General features: G+C 35.1%; 1 pseudogene; it reads left to right on the top strand.

Moving 5' to 3' along the window:
- The first annotated feature begins 503 nt into the window (after positions 1-503).
- LOC121479351 lies at positions 504-14,314 on the top strand (annotated as a pseudogene).
- The last annotated feature ends 246 nt before the right edge of the window (positions 14,315-14,560 follow it).

Consider the following 14,560-nt stretch of genomic DNA (forward strand, 5'->3'; position numbering starts at 1 on the left):
GTAAGGATCAGAACTGTATCCAATTACAGTTAAATTCTGTTACTTAGGAAAAAACACCATGGCTTTATGAATACTGAAGAACATTTCCCAAGATGTTAAGCTGAAGATTAAGTCTTACGTATAAATTGGATTTAAATCATATATATGAAATAAAACTTATTTTTATCTTATAATTAGTACTTACTTGCAAGTGCTAATAAAAATATTTCATTTCTAGTGGTATAAAATTCTATTGTGATATGAAAGATAAATGATATCAGTGAGAGAAAAAGCCTCTGAAAATAATTTCCTTCATACAGACAATGAAAGAATGGCAGAAATAATCAGAACTAATTTTTTTTTAACTCTGGAAATTAACCAAAGGCTTCTAAGACTCCAGAAACTCGTGTGTGTGTATCATCTTAATAATAGAAAGAATTGTGAACTTTGTGATATTTTAGTTTGCTCTATTCTCATGCCCCTTTCTAAGTACCCGGGTAGACAAAAACAAAGAGCCTTCAATCATGAACATTGGCAGCGTGGCAACCACCAGTATCATTCCCAGAGAACTATCATTATTTGACCTGGTAGGTGGTTCAGTGGGAAACCCCACTTATAATTCTGTCTTCATGTGACCTAACTTGGAACTTACCCAGTGTGAAAAGCCTTTTCTCTGGGATACTTGTTGAAAATATTTAGAGGCAATATTTTAACTTCATGGAAGGCTGAGGTAGGAGATAATGGTTAGAACAAATCATAAGTAGGCATAACACTTAAAAGAGAAAGTTATAAAATGAGATGTCAACAAGGATTTTCAAAAGTTCTGGCATGTTATTGAGGATCTAAAAGTCCACACACAGGGATATGGTGGTGTACATTCCAAACAGAGCTTCTATTTTCAAGAAGCTGTGTATGAGAAAACCTAAGCTCTCAGCATGGGCTTACCAACCAGGAGGCCCTGGGAAAGCAAGAAGTGAGGACAAGGTCAGAGTTTTCAACTGCCTGTCTGGGAGTTGGAGGTGTGCCCCAACTGCACACAGATACCCTTAGCAAAGACTGGATGAATTATTGGGTCCAGAAGGAAGGAGACAGTAAAGACTGGAGTGGAAATAAATAAAACAGAGAATAGAAAAATAATAGACAAAATCAACAAAGCCAAAAGATAATTCTTTGGGAAGATTATCTAAATTGACTCTGCTGTAGCCAAAATGGCCATTATAAAAAGAGGCAAGATGCAAATTACTAAAATCTGGAATAAGAAGAGGAATATCACTATTGAGATTATATAAATAAGAATTATAAGGAAATTCTATGAATGTTCTCATGGTAATTTAGATAAAGTGAGAATTCATCTGGGAAATTTCATATTCCTAAAAAAAGAAATGCTTGTGGGAATGTAAAGTGATGAAGGTGCTTTAAAACGGAGCCTGAAAATTCTAAATAAAATTAAATGTAGAATTACCATATAAGCCAGAAATTCTGCTCCTAGGTATATACACTAAAGAACTGACAACATTTTTCTATTTGTTTACACAAATACTTGTACATTAACGTTCATAGTGGTATTAGTCATGATAGCTAAAAGGTGAAAATAACTCAAATATCCATGATTTGATGAATGTATAAATAAAAAGTGGTATATCCATATAATGGAACATCATTTGGCAATAGAAAGGAGTGAAGTACTAATTAATACATGACAGAACATGAATGGACTTTGAAAACATTATGCTAAGTGAGAGCAGCCAGACACAAAAGGTCACATCTCGTATTATCCTGTGACATAAAATATTCAGAAGAGGCAAATCTATAGAAAGTGTATTAGTGTTTCCAGGAGCTATGGCATGGGTGGATAGGGAGCAAATGCCAGTGACTACCGAGTTTCTTTGGGTGATGTTGAAAATGTGCTGGGGTTAGAGTGTGGTAATGATCACACAACCATGTGAATATCTAAACATATTGTACACTTTCAAGGTGTGAACTTGAAGAAATGTGAATTATATCTAAAAATAAAAGGGAAAAAAAGAAAGGCAGAAGTGGTTGACTCGATGCATAACAAGCTTGATGCATACATGCAGGAATAAATCAATAAAATTAAAGCCCTGTTTTCTGGTCTAGCAATCTTCATTAGTCTGGGTTGCCGGAAGGAAAGAAAGGTGATACTTAAATTAGGTAATTGATGAGTATTTAATAAAGAGACTAATTGCAAAGTTATGGCACAGTTTAGTGAAACCAAACAGGGACAAACCAGTGAACTCTGGCAAGGAAAATTTATTCGTTGGCCTGGAAAGGTTAGAAGAAGAAACATTTAACAGAACTGTTTGAAAAAGAGACTGCACCCAGTGGGGTGCCTAGGAGAAGCTGTGGCTTTTGGTAAAGCAGCACAGTCAGCCTACTGATATCCAACAGGAGAGAACTCAATAAATACCCTCTCACTCTTTTCCCACCTTCCATTCTCCTGCTAGTGCTTCTCACAGGCAGTTTGAAGCCAATTAGAAGCCAGGGTTAAGGCAGCCTTTTGAGACAGCCCACAAAGTCAGCTTCCCAGGGCAAAAAAAATAGAGTTACAAAGGGCAAATTGAAAACGTAGAGTACCGTAACCTAAAGGAGATGGACAAAGAGGACCAAGACTTTCCTTTTGATGTTAGGAGTTGGATAGTACTCTATTAGAAGTCTGAGTCCCAGTCGTGGAGGAAGGCTGCTGAAGAACATGTCCTGCTTGTTCAGATTAGGCATGGAGATCATACTTGATTTTTGATTTTTCATGAAAAGAGTTGAAACTGGGATTCTACAGCATCCAACCCCCTGATCGGAGAGGGCTTACTCTCAGTATACTTATTATCGACAGTATCTATTCTGTGGATGGATACTTGCTTTAAAGGGCCCTGTTTTCTATCAAGAGAGAAGAATTAAGATGTCAGAAAGTGTGCTGACCTTTTGTGTCTTCAGTTGGACAGTTAATCTAAAAAAAAGAGTATCTTTTTTTTTTAATGCAGAATTAAGACTTTAACGTGGCCTTCTAACACCCCGATTCAGACTTCTGGCCTCTGACATTGTAAGAGAATCAATATCTATGGTTAAGCCAGACAGTTTGTAGTAATTTGTTAAGGAAGCCCTAGGGAGATTGTATACTAGATATGTGGCCTTATTATTAAAAACAAAAGAAAACAAGAAACTAGCCAACAAACATTGTCCCACGTAGTCTGATGCTTTCTTCGTAGCCCTCATGATGAAGAAAGAAACATAGAAATAACTATGTAAGTAAGGGGATCCATTCACTCATGCTCTTGCTCAGACATGAATAGAACTGTCCAAGTCACAGTGTGTGTGGGTCAAAGAAAGATGTTTCTCAAGGGATTTTAATCCCAGTATCCATGGGTGTCTGTTATGATGTCTTATACTGCTGGGTCCTACATCAGGCTGGCATTGGCTTGTGAAAATCTCTCTTAAGTCTGCTGGCAAGCAGCATGCACAGTTCATTCATAATCTGGGAAGCTATGGGTTTGAAGACACATATGAAGGACAGATAATAGGGATGTTACCAAAGCTACCTTGTTTCAGGTTGAGACATAACTTGGAAACTGGGCACTAGGCATCTGAATCCTAGCACAAAGTCATGCCAGAATAGGCCATCCTTTGTAAAACAATCTAGCAAGATGTTACATAGGACTATGATTGGTATACAGGACTTAAAAAGAGAAAGTTTAGGGGTGCCCGAGTGACTCAGTCAGTTGAGAATCTGATTTTTGGTTTTGGCTCAAGTCATGATCTCAGGGTCATGAGACTGAGCCCCATGACGGAGCTTGCTTAAGATTCTCTCTCTCCTCCCCCTGATCTTGCACATGCTCTCTTTCTCTCTCTGAAATGAATAAATATTTTTTTTTTAAAGAGGGAAAGTTAAAGCTTATATAGAAACAAAGAGGTTCATCAAGTTCTTATGAAAATTTTAAAACACAAGCTTAATGTAGCCATAGACAAATAAATGAATACCCTATTGCCTCAAAAATTAATCAAAAGTTCTTTGTATTATACTCTTTAATTTTTTTTATTTCAATTCAATTTGGCAAAATAAAGTATAATACCCAGTTCTCATCCCATCAATGTATTACACTTTTCATGAGAGAGGATAATAGCCGATAGATATTTAGTATCCTGGTAAAAGTTGTCTTTGTGGCTGAATAAAACATGACCCTTTACCTCAAAAAGAGGGCAACAATTATTCTAGGATGCAAGTGAAGTCCACACAGGCTGAAAAAGAACCACTGAGCCCTGCCTCAGCATCTGCTCTTACTTCCACAGCAAGACATACACCTTTCTTGATGTCCTGCCCATTACACAGACAAAACTCAATCAACTGAGTTAATTAATGGTGTTGTTCTTTCTCTCACATATGAAATTGTATGAAAAGACATTGTGTCTTCTGAATATTAGAGCCATTAAAGCATTTTGTCCTTGCATTTAATTTCCAAGGTGACAGTAATTACTTTGCTAGGTGAAAAGAAAACAACCACCACAAAAGGCAGGAAGTGGTTTAACACAGGAAGAACCAAGCCACCAGGAGTGGAGGTGCAGATTGATGGGCTACAGTCGGCATATGCACATTGCCATGGAAATTACACAAAAATGGAATCCTGGGGCATCCGGCACAATTAAGGGCTATTATCAGTCATGACTACCTAAAGAATATGTTATAGAAAGTTGAATAAAAACATTTTTATTAAAGGAAGAAAATGAAGTAAGTGTCTGAACTGAAAGGACAGGCATGACACAACATTTCTGATAATATTGAGGGAATTTCTTCCATTTTCTGAGACAAGTAGCTAGAATGTTTAAGGCCTGGAAATGATGGGTTTGAGTTAGATGACTACGTTAGCACTGAAACCCTCTCATTAAAGTAAAGATCAGCATCTCTCCTTGGTCTCCTGAGGATATTTTTTGGCGCTGTATCTACATCTCAAGGTCAGAAAACTTACTTGGAATTCTCATGACTAAGCTAATCTCACTGACTTGGTCAAAGGGGTACTTTCCAATATTCTTTTACAGCACAGTCTCTGCTACAGAATGGCTCCAAAGGTTTAATATCTTATCCTAATTCGAATCATACAGTCCATAATTTCCTGGTATCCAAACAAACCCAGTGGGTAGGCATGCACAAAATTTGGCCACAAACACTAGTAATCACCATTTTCTCTCAAGCTTTAATAAGAGGCCTGTGGCTACAACGCCATATGCCAATGGACAGAAGCCCTCCTATCAACCTCAGCCATGAATCTGATTTATTTAAAAAAGGAGGAAACCAGGAACTAGCTGGATAAAATCCACTGCCTGTGGTATGAACCTTGACCAGTCTAGCAGAACCACTACCCAATACCAAAACCCCTGAGTAAAGGAAAAAAATAGACTAAATAATAAAGAAAATATGAGCAAAGAGATAAACAAAAATCTTTTGAGTACTCAAGCATCAGAGTTAAATGCTTTTTAGCTCTAATGTACTTCTTTTTTTCCCTTGAGAAGTAGAATATCAGTCTTTCCACTTGACTTTCTCTGATAAGGACAGTTGGGGTAATTCATAATGATCATGATGATAATAGTAATAAGATAATGGCAAACTCTCTAATTATTAAACTGAGGAGCTATAAGCGATATTTTATATATTAACTCTTCTGATCCTCACAAGGGAAAGCTCAGAAAGAGAGATAAATGGCCTAACCTCTCAGAGCCAATGAATGATCCAGTCTGATGAACCCAAATGGTTTGGCTCTTGAATGTTCTTTTTTAACCATTGTCTTCTACCAAGTCCCATGTAACCCATTCACACAGCAGATGAACCTCTACTTCAATTTGTAAAATTTCCATAGTGAGTAAAATAAAACTGTCACCTAATTCACCTAGTGGTGCCAAAATATCACCGGCCTCCATAATGCTACACCCAGCCAGTTGAGAGTAAAGCACAGAGATGAGCATTCTGGAATATCTATGAGATGCCAGACAATGTTCTGTGCATTTCAGCAAAATTGATCTCATTTAGTTTTTTATAAGTGGTAAATTTGAAGAATAATGAAAAGAGTAGGTGAGCAGACTTGGTGTTTTCTTGACACTATGGATTTTTCTTCTTGGTTTTTTTTTTATATTTGTCTTTTTCTTTTCTTTTTGGTAATTAAGCAATAATCTGTGTTAATATTTAGGTTGTATTCAATCAGTTTTTACTAATGTACTAGGTGCTGTTGTAATAGGAAGTATTTTCTCAACTATGTGATAATGTATTTTAATTTTTTAAAAAAAGATTATTTATTTATTGAAAAAGAAAGAGTGAGAGAGATCAAGAGCATGAGCAGGGAGGAGGGTCAAAGAGAGGAGGAGAAGGACTCCCTACTGAGCATGGTGCTGGACATGGGGCTCAATCCCAGGACCCTAGGATCATGACCTGAGCTGAAGGCAAATGCACAACTGACTAAGCCACCCAGGTGACCCTATGATAATGTGTTTTAAAATATGTATACATTCATCTGCCTCAAATCCACTTAAGAAACAGTGAGATTAAATCTTTATATTCCTGGGAACCCTGCGTGGCTCAGCGGTTGAACAACTGCCTTCAGCTCAGGGTGTGATCCGAGGTCCAGGATCAAGTCCCACATCGGGCTCCCTGTGAGGAGCCTACTTCTCCCTCTGCCTGTGTCTCTGCCTCTCTCTCTGTCTCTCATGAATAAATAAAAACAAAATCTTTAAAAAAAAAAAAGAAACTTTATATTCCTAATAGCCTATGCCAATAAGTATATTTTAATTTCTGTTTCTATTAAAGTTCCTTATTTAAGATTAAGCATTTAATAACTATTTGCTGCCTCATCATGCAAAATAAAACAATGTAATATTAATGATGCCTACTGTGTACTTGCTTTGCACCAACCTCTGCTGTAAGCAAATTTAATTTATTAGTTAAATTAACCTTCACTTGATAATTTATAGAGTTACTATTACTATCATATTTATTTTGCAGATGACAAGAGAAAAGCAAGAGAGTGTAAGTAAACAAAACTAATCAGAAAATGATGGTATCGGGCAGCCCGGGTGGCTCAGAGGTTTAGTGCCACCTTCATTCAGCCCAGTGCATGATCCTGGAGACCGGGGGTCGAGCCCCACGTCAGGCTCCCTGCATGGAGCCTGCTTCTCTGCCTCTCTCTCTCTCATGAATAAATAAATAAAATCTTAAAGAAAAAAAAAAAGAAAAAGAAAAAGATGGCATCAAGATTTGGACCCTAACAGTTTGACTTCAGAGCTGGAAAATCAACCTACACACATACTGTCTTTGGATTCTCACTAAATTTGAGATTATCTTACTTATAAGCAATTTGAGAGTCACAAAATTTCTTCGCAGCTTCCCAAAGAAAAATGTCCAAAAGATAAGCAACACACCAGTAGTTGAAAGCTGGCCATAGACTAAGAGAACACTAATTTTACAGGAATGTCTATAAGATTCATGAAAGCAAACATGGAACACTTAGAGGTCATCTTGGTAAGCTCCATGGTACAGTAAGGCAACAAGATAAACAACAAGGATAAAGGGCCAGCTAGTTTAGAAATCTAAAAGGCTACTAGGATACTTTTAAGCATGTAAAACCCCAAAGTATACTTAGACTGCCATGTTTTTCTACTTTATCTATAACAGTTTAATTCAATTTTGTTTTCAATCTTAACTTAAAATTATAAAGGTATAAGATTATGCAGTATCTTTATTGCCTCATGTTTTTAAGTTCTCTCTCACAATTTCCTTCTTAGACAACTTAGGGAAAGCTTAGTTATGCCTAAATTCTACACACTGACATAATTGAGTTGGTGGAAATCAGTGAGTAATCAGCATTCAAATTTCTCTTAATCATTACAGCTAAGACAGCTAAGATTTCATAATTTCCTTTGTTATTCATAAAAATTGTTTAATAATAAAATATCAGTCTCTTTCTACTTCAATATTTAACTTTTGAAGATAGGCTCTAGAAAAAGTCATTTAAAAATGTACATATTGATTTGTTTCTCCATATATAATTTCCTGGCTGTATCTTTTGCCAGCTTCCTGGGTGTAGACTTTCAAAATTGTCACATGAGTATATGCAAACTATGGATTAAGAAATGGTAAGACTTGTCCAGATGCTAAGACATTCCATGCCAAAATTAACATTTTTTCCCACCTGAGAAGTTCAGTGTCTTTACTAATGTTGCTATTTAGTAAAACTGCATTCTGTACATTGTTGATGAGAGTACATGGTCATAGGATTGCTTTAGAGTCCTGAGAGCCAAGTGGGGATTCTCCAGTGTTGAGAAGATAAGCTTCATAATCATTGCTCATTAATTCTGGGAAATGAACACTCAGCTTGTTCAAAAACTTGCTAAATATTTCCATGGCTGAGATGCAAACCTAGAATTCCTGAACATGTTGGCTACTTACTGTCTAAAATAATAAACTAGAACTTCTCACTGATAGTCTGTGCTGTGAAACACATAATTTAGAATTAATAATCAAGTCATTACTATTTGACTTAGATAGAGGGACTTGTGTGCATGTCTGTATTGAACACATGTCCAAACACTTAGGTGTATCATATACACAGTAATAAAAATGTTTTCCTTCAGTATCTACTAGAAAAGAGAATTAGAGAAATACCAGTCTCTACTGCCTTCCTTGGATTCATGCACTAGTTACTTACCTGAATACACCTTAGAGTAATTACATACATACATACATACCTGATGGACCTAGTGCAATGGGTTTGCCCTACAGCAAGTAGTATCAGAAATAATTTCAATTGGAATGCAACTGCTCTTCAATTCTATGCAATTGCTAAGTGGAGACATAATTGAAAAGAAAATTATAATAATTCAATCAACTACAATAAATAATTTTTAGATGAGGAAGCAGTCCCAAGAGCATGAGTTTGGAAGTTGGCCCCATTTGTCAGCAGTATGTCTCTTTATCTTAATATTTATCATTAGTCTACTTTTCTGTTCTTAATATATCAAAATTACCAAATAGAAAGAGGTAAATCTGAATCAAGGGGACACCTAAGCCTTGATCTAAAAGTATATAAGCCTGTAATCTAAAAATAAAGGAGAAATAAGCAAATGTATTAACTTGCTTTGACTTTAACTACATTCTAGATTATGCTAAAATGCAGTGTAAATTAGCTATTTCTGCCCCCTAATAATAACAGAAATATAAAAGTGAAATATAAAATTGCAGGAATCCATATTAAGGCTCTCAGATTTAAATTGATGTTAAAAATTCAGCAATATTTATTTCAAATAAAAAAGAATGTTAAATAAATTCAAATTAAAGATATTCCATATATTGTCATAATATGACAGCAAAACTTATCCTCTGAAGAAAGATCAAATTTTTAAAATAAGTGGGAACGAGACCAAGCATCATCTAGAAGCCAGTTTCTTGTTTGCTCAGCACTACGGACAACTTTTATAAGAGTAAGAAAATTAGATTTACTGAAAATGAAATTTAGATGAAGTGTTATTGAAGTATAATATTTTATGAAATCCCATGTTAAACTAGAAGAAGTTAAATGACAAGTACTAGATTATTATGAAACAATTGCTATTTTTTCCTCTAAATTATGGGATAGTGACTATTTTGGTGTTTTTTGTAATGGGTAAGTCATATAATCTAGATCTTAGCTCAGTGACTTACTGAAATTCGACTTTACTACAAAAAAACAAAACAAAACAAAACAAAACAAACAAACCTCTGTGTTCCTCCTTAACCTCTGAATTTAAAATTAATATCATGCAACTTTCTTCTACTCTTTCAAGTTTTCTCTTATATTCTCAACTAGTCTGTAAACTCCTGGATGAAGTTTTATGACTTATACAAATCTTATCCTTCTGCATCAACTCTCTGTTGCTAAAATATAATCATTTGTTAACACGGATTTGTAGATTCATTGGTAGATTTATTAACTTTAAAATTAGCAAGCAATGCACAGTCAATGCACTATTAAAATTATTATAGATTAAGAAAATTATCTTTGTTAAAAATTTAAGGAGAGTTTTGGTCTTCATTCTCCTGATATGTAAATTCAAATATACTTCCTATTTCTAAGAAAACCAGCTTCAGTTAGGAAACATCTTCTAAATTGTTTAGGTCTTAACAATACCACTTTTTTTAAAAAAGTTATTTATTTATTTATTTATTTATTTATTTATTCATGAGAGACACACGGAGAGAGGCAGAGACTTAGGCAGAGAGAGAAACAGGCTCTATGCAGGGAGCCTGATGCGGGACTCGATCCTGGGATGCCAGGGTAATGCCTGGGCAGAAGGCAGGTGCTTAATTACTGAGCAACATAGGTGTCCCAACATTACCACTTTTAAATATTTATTTAGAATCTTATGAAGATTGCACAAGATATTGAATCAAGAATATTAAAGAGATTGTGCACTACACTTTGGATGAATGCTTTTATTTTCCTCCTTTCTGTTTTATGGAGATATAATGACATAGAGCACTGTACAAGTTTAAGGTATACAGCACACTGACTGGACTTACCACAATCAATATAGTGAACATTTCTCATCTTGTTATGAACACAAAGACATGAGTAGTTTTAAAACTCTAGTGGGCAGAAGTCACTTGGATTTGTGTGTGTGTGTGTGTGTGTGTGTGTGTGTGTGCCAAGTACAGATATTAAACTGAATTCCAGACTCAGAGACTCTGACTCAATAGGTATAGAATGTGAATTAAGAATCTGCATTTTAAATATACTCAAGGTATATCTTAATTATGTTTAGATGTAGGTAATTTTCCTACTTGAGAAATGTTGCTTGAGGCATTTATTATATGTGATAAAAACTAAACCTGCATTTAGATAATTCAAAGAAAAATATATGAGTGAGATGTGTTCAGTATCTATTCTGTCTCAACCTCTGCTCATTTTTGTCTCTTCTTTTGTTCAACTTTATTGTTTGTGCATTTGCTTAAAATTTTCATGCAAACCCCAGCTCTCTTCATCAATCCATATAAAATGTACTTTGCAAGGACCTTTTCAAATTTCTTCTTCAAGTATTCCAGAGCTGGATGAATCAGTTCTCCCTATCTTCCTTGTAGTGCTTGGTTTGAATCACTCATGACACTAATTTATACTGTGATTTATGAAAGATTTCCTTATTTCATTTTTATTTCCTCTTTACTAATTATTTTTCCAGAAAAAAAAAAGAATTATATACTCCCCACCCCACCCCCCCGACACACACACAACTGTAAAGGGCTTCAACATGATAGCCCCAAAATAAGTTTTATTTTAATGCTGTGCATATAAATAAGAAATGTATGAAGGAGATATAAATTAATCTTGAAATTAAGAGGGGGCTATTACTGAGCAAAATATATGCTTTCTCAAACACTTTTCTTTTTAAACAAATTGAAAACTCATTTTCAAAAATCTTTGACTGTTTATCCTAACAAAACTTTTTAAAGTTTGTTAAACTTTTATTTTTAAAATTATAGTCAATCATTTATTTCACATTCATGTAGTCAGGATAGGAAGTGGAGGCAGGCTGGAAGATAGGAATCAGAATATCATCAAATGATTTATTAATTTACTATTGTTCAGAGCATTTATAGTTGGCTGTCATGTATTCAAATGAATAGAAAAAAGAGGGTAGAAATAAATCATATGTATTTAAAATGATTATTTACTCTTAAAATGAGTGTTCAGAAACAATGATACTGTAAGGCATTGAATAAAAACAGTTTATCTCCTGATTCTCTATTAAAACTTACTGATGGTAAAAACAAAATAAGAAAAATAGGGAAGATAAACATCTTCAGGGAAAGAATTATAACCTTAAAATAGGATTATAATTTTGGAGCAAACTAGCCAAATACTGTGGTATCTTAACTAAGACAAAGAGAAATCTGAGTGCTTTCACATTCATTTTTTCAAAATATTTTATTTATTTATTTGAGAGAGAGCACAAGCAGAGAGAGGAGCAGAGGGAGAGGGAGAAGCAGACTCCCTGTTGAACCTGACTCGGGGCTTGATCCCAGGACCCTGGGATCATGACCTGATTTGAAGGCAGACGCTTTTCAACTGAACCACCCAGGTGGCTTATTTCATATTAATAATCTATGTATCTTCAGAATGAATATTTTGTCAAATGTTATTGTCACTATCTAGGAAGTATAATTAAAAATCTTTTTCTTAAAAATGATAACATCTTATGGAATGGTTTGGTAATGGTAAAAGTAGGAAAGCCACTGTAAAGAAACTCAGTGTTTTGTAACCATAAAATAGAAGGAAATTGAAGTTGAAGAATCATCCAGGGTGATGTGCTATTTTTATTTCATATACACTGGGCTCTAAGAAGAAGGAAACTCACTGAGATAAAGAGAAGTAAAAGGACAGTGAAAAGATTTAACCCCAGTTGATAGTGCAAATATCCTATAGCCCCAGGAAACTAAATCTGAGTCATAATATCTCTGGAAAGGAGAGTGTTAATAGTAGGCATTTGTCCAGTGTAGGAAAATGAGTATGATAGTGTTCCCTAACAGAAACCTAGATAAAAGATGATATAAACTGCAATACCCATACCACTCCTCCCTTAAGTATCCCTTAGGTAATACCTAAATCTATTCTAACAAAAGAAGTCCTTGACTTACAAGGGGAAACCCATAAGGCTACCTGGAGATTTCTCAATAGAAACTTGGCAAGTCAGAAGGGAGTGTCATGGTATATTCAAAATATGGATTGAGAAAAATCTGCAGCCAAGAATATTATCCAGCAAGGATATCCTTCAGAGTAGAAGGTGAGATAAAGAGTTTCCCAGACAAACAAAAGCTAAAGGAATCCGTGACCATTAAACCAGCCCTGTAAGAAATATTAAAAGGGGCTCCTTGAGTAGAAAAGAGACACCAAAAGTGACAAAGAGAAGAAAGGTCAGAGAAAATCTCCAGAAACAATGGCAACACCACAGAAATACAGTTATAAGAGCATATTATGAAAACCTATATGCCAAGAAATTGAACAACTAAAAGAAATGGATAAATTCTTACAAACATATAGACTACTAAAACTGAAACAAGAAGAGATAGAAAACCTGAACGGACTGATAACCAGAAAAGAAATTGAATCAGTAGTCAAAAAATTCCCAACAGACAAAATTCCAGGGCCAGAGAGCTTCATAGTTGAGTTCTACCAAACATTTAAAAAGAATTAATATCTATTCTTCTCAAACTATTCCAAAAGAGTAGAAAAGGAAGGAAAACTTCCAAATTCATTCTAAGAGGTCAGCATTACCCTGATATTAAAACCAGATAAGGACTTCACTAAAAAAGAGAGCTATAAGCCAATATCTCTTATGAACATGGATGTAAAAATTCTCAGGAAAATACTAGTAAACTAAATCTAACAATATGTTAAATAAATAATTCACCACAACAAAGTGGGACTTATTCTTGGGTTGCAAGAGTGGTTCACTATTCTTGAATCAATCAACATGATACACCACAGTAATTAAAGAAAGGATAAAAATCATTTCAACAGATGCAGGAAAAAAAAAAAACATTTGACAAAATGCCACATACATTCATTATATAAAAAAAAAACCCTCAACAAAGTAGAGATAGAGGAAACGAACATACCTTAACATAATAAAAGGCATATATGAAAAACCCACAGCTAATATCCTAAAGGGGAAAAACAGAGCTTTTTCTCCATTTCTCCGAGAGTCAGGAAAAAGACAGGGATGTCCACTCTCATCACTGTTATTTAACATAGTAATGGAAGTCCTAGCCACAGCAATCAGACAATAAAAATAAAAGGCATCCAAATTGGCAAGGAAGAAGTAAAAGTTTCACTCTTTGCACATGATATGATATTCTATATTGAAAACTCAAAAGACTCCACCATAAACACTGCCAGAACCGAACACAAATTTAGCAAAGTTGCAGGATACAAAATCAATGTAAAGAAATCTGTTGCATTTTTATACACAATTATGAAGTAGCAGAAAGAGAAATTAAGGAATCTAAACTATTTACAACTGCACCCAAAACAGCAAGATATCTCAGTCACATCATATGCTATTGCTTTCTACTCCTTACTGCCTCCATGGACTCTCTAGAATCCTTGCAAACCAGTAGATGATGAGACGTTGTTCATCTATAGCCACTACAAACAAGCAACTGTGGATGACATAGACACAGAACAGCCTGGGCTGTTGAAAAAGACAAGGCCAGTGGGATGCCTGGAATCAGCTGAAAGAGACTTCCAATGAAGATGCCATGGAAGCTGACATCAACAAAGCAGAAGTTCTATATAAAAAATATGGAATATAAGGGACTGGATTTGGCTGCCAGCAGTACATTTTATCTAAACTGATATAATGCCCTATTTTTCTAATACTGTGGATGATATGAAATCATGCAAATAGCCTGTTAACCAAGGTCCAGAAGACTGTACAGGACATGGCTCTAGGGGTAGGGACTGACATGGTTACTGACCTGCACTGAGTAGTTTTTATCCATAGATCAATTCAAAGTGCATTTATTATTTAAACAACAACAACAACAAAATAAGGTACC

Source organism: Vulpes lagopus, chromosome 20 (assembly GCF_018345385.1).
Source record: "Vulpes lagopus strain Blue_001 chromosome 20, ASM1834538v1, whole genome shotgun sequence".
Taxonomy (NCBI): Eukaryota; Metazoa; Chordata; class Mammalia; order Carnivora; family Canidae; genus Vulpes; species Vulpes lagopus.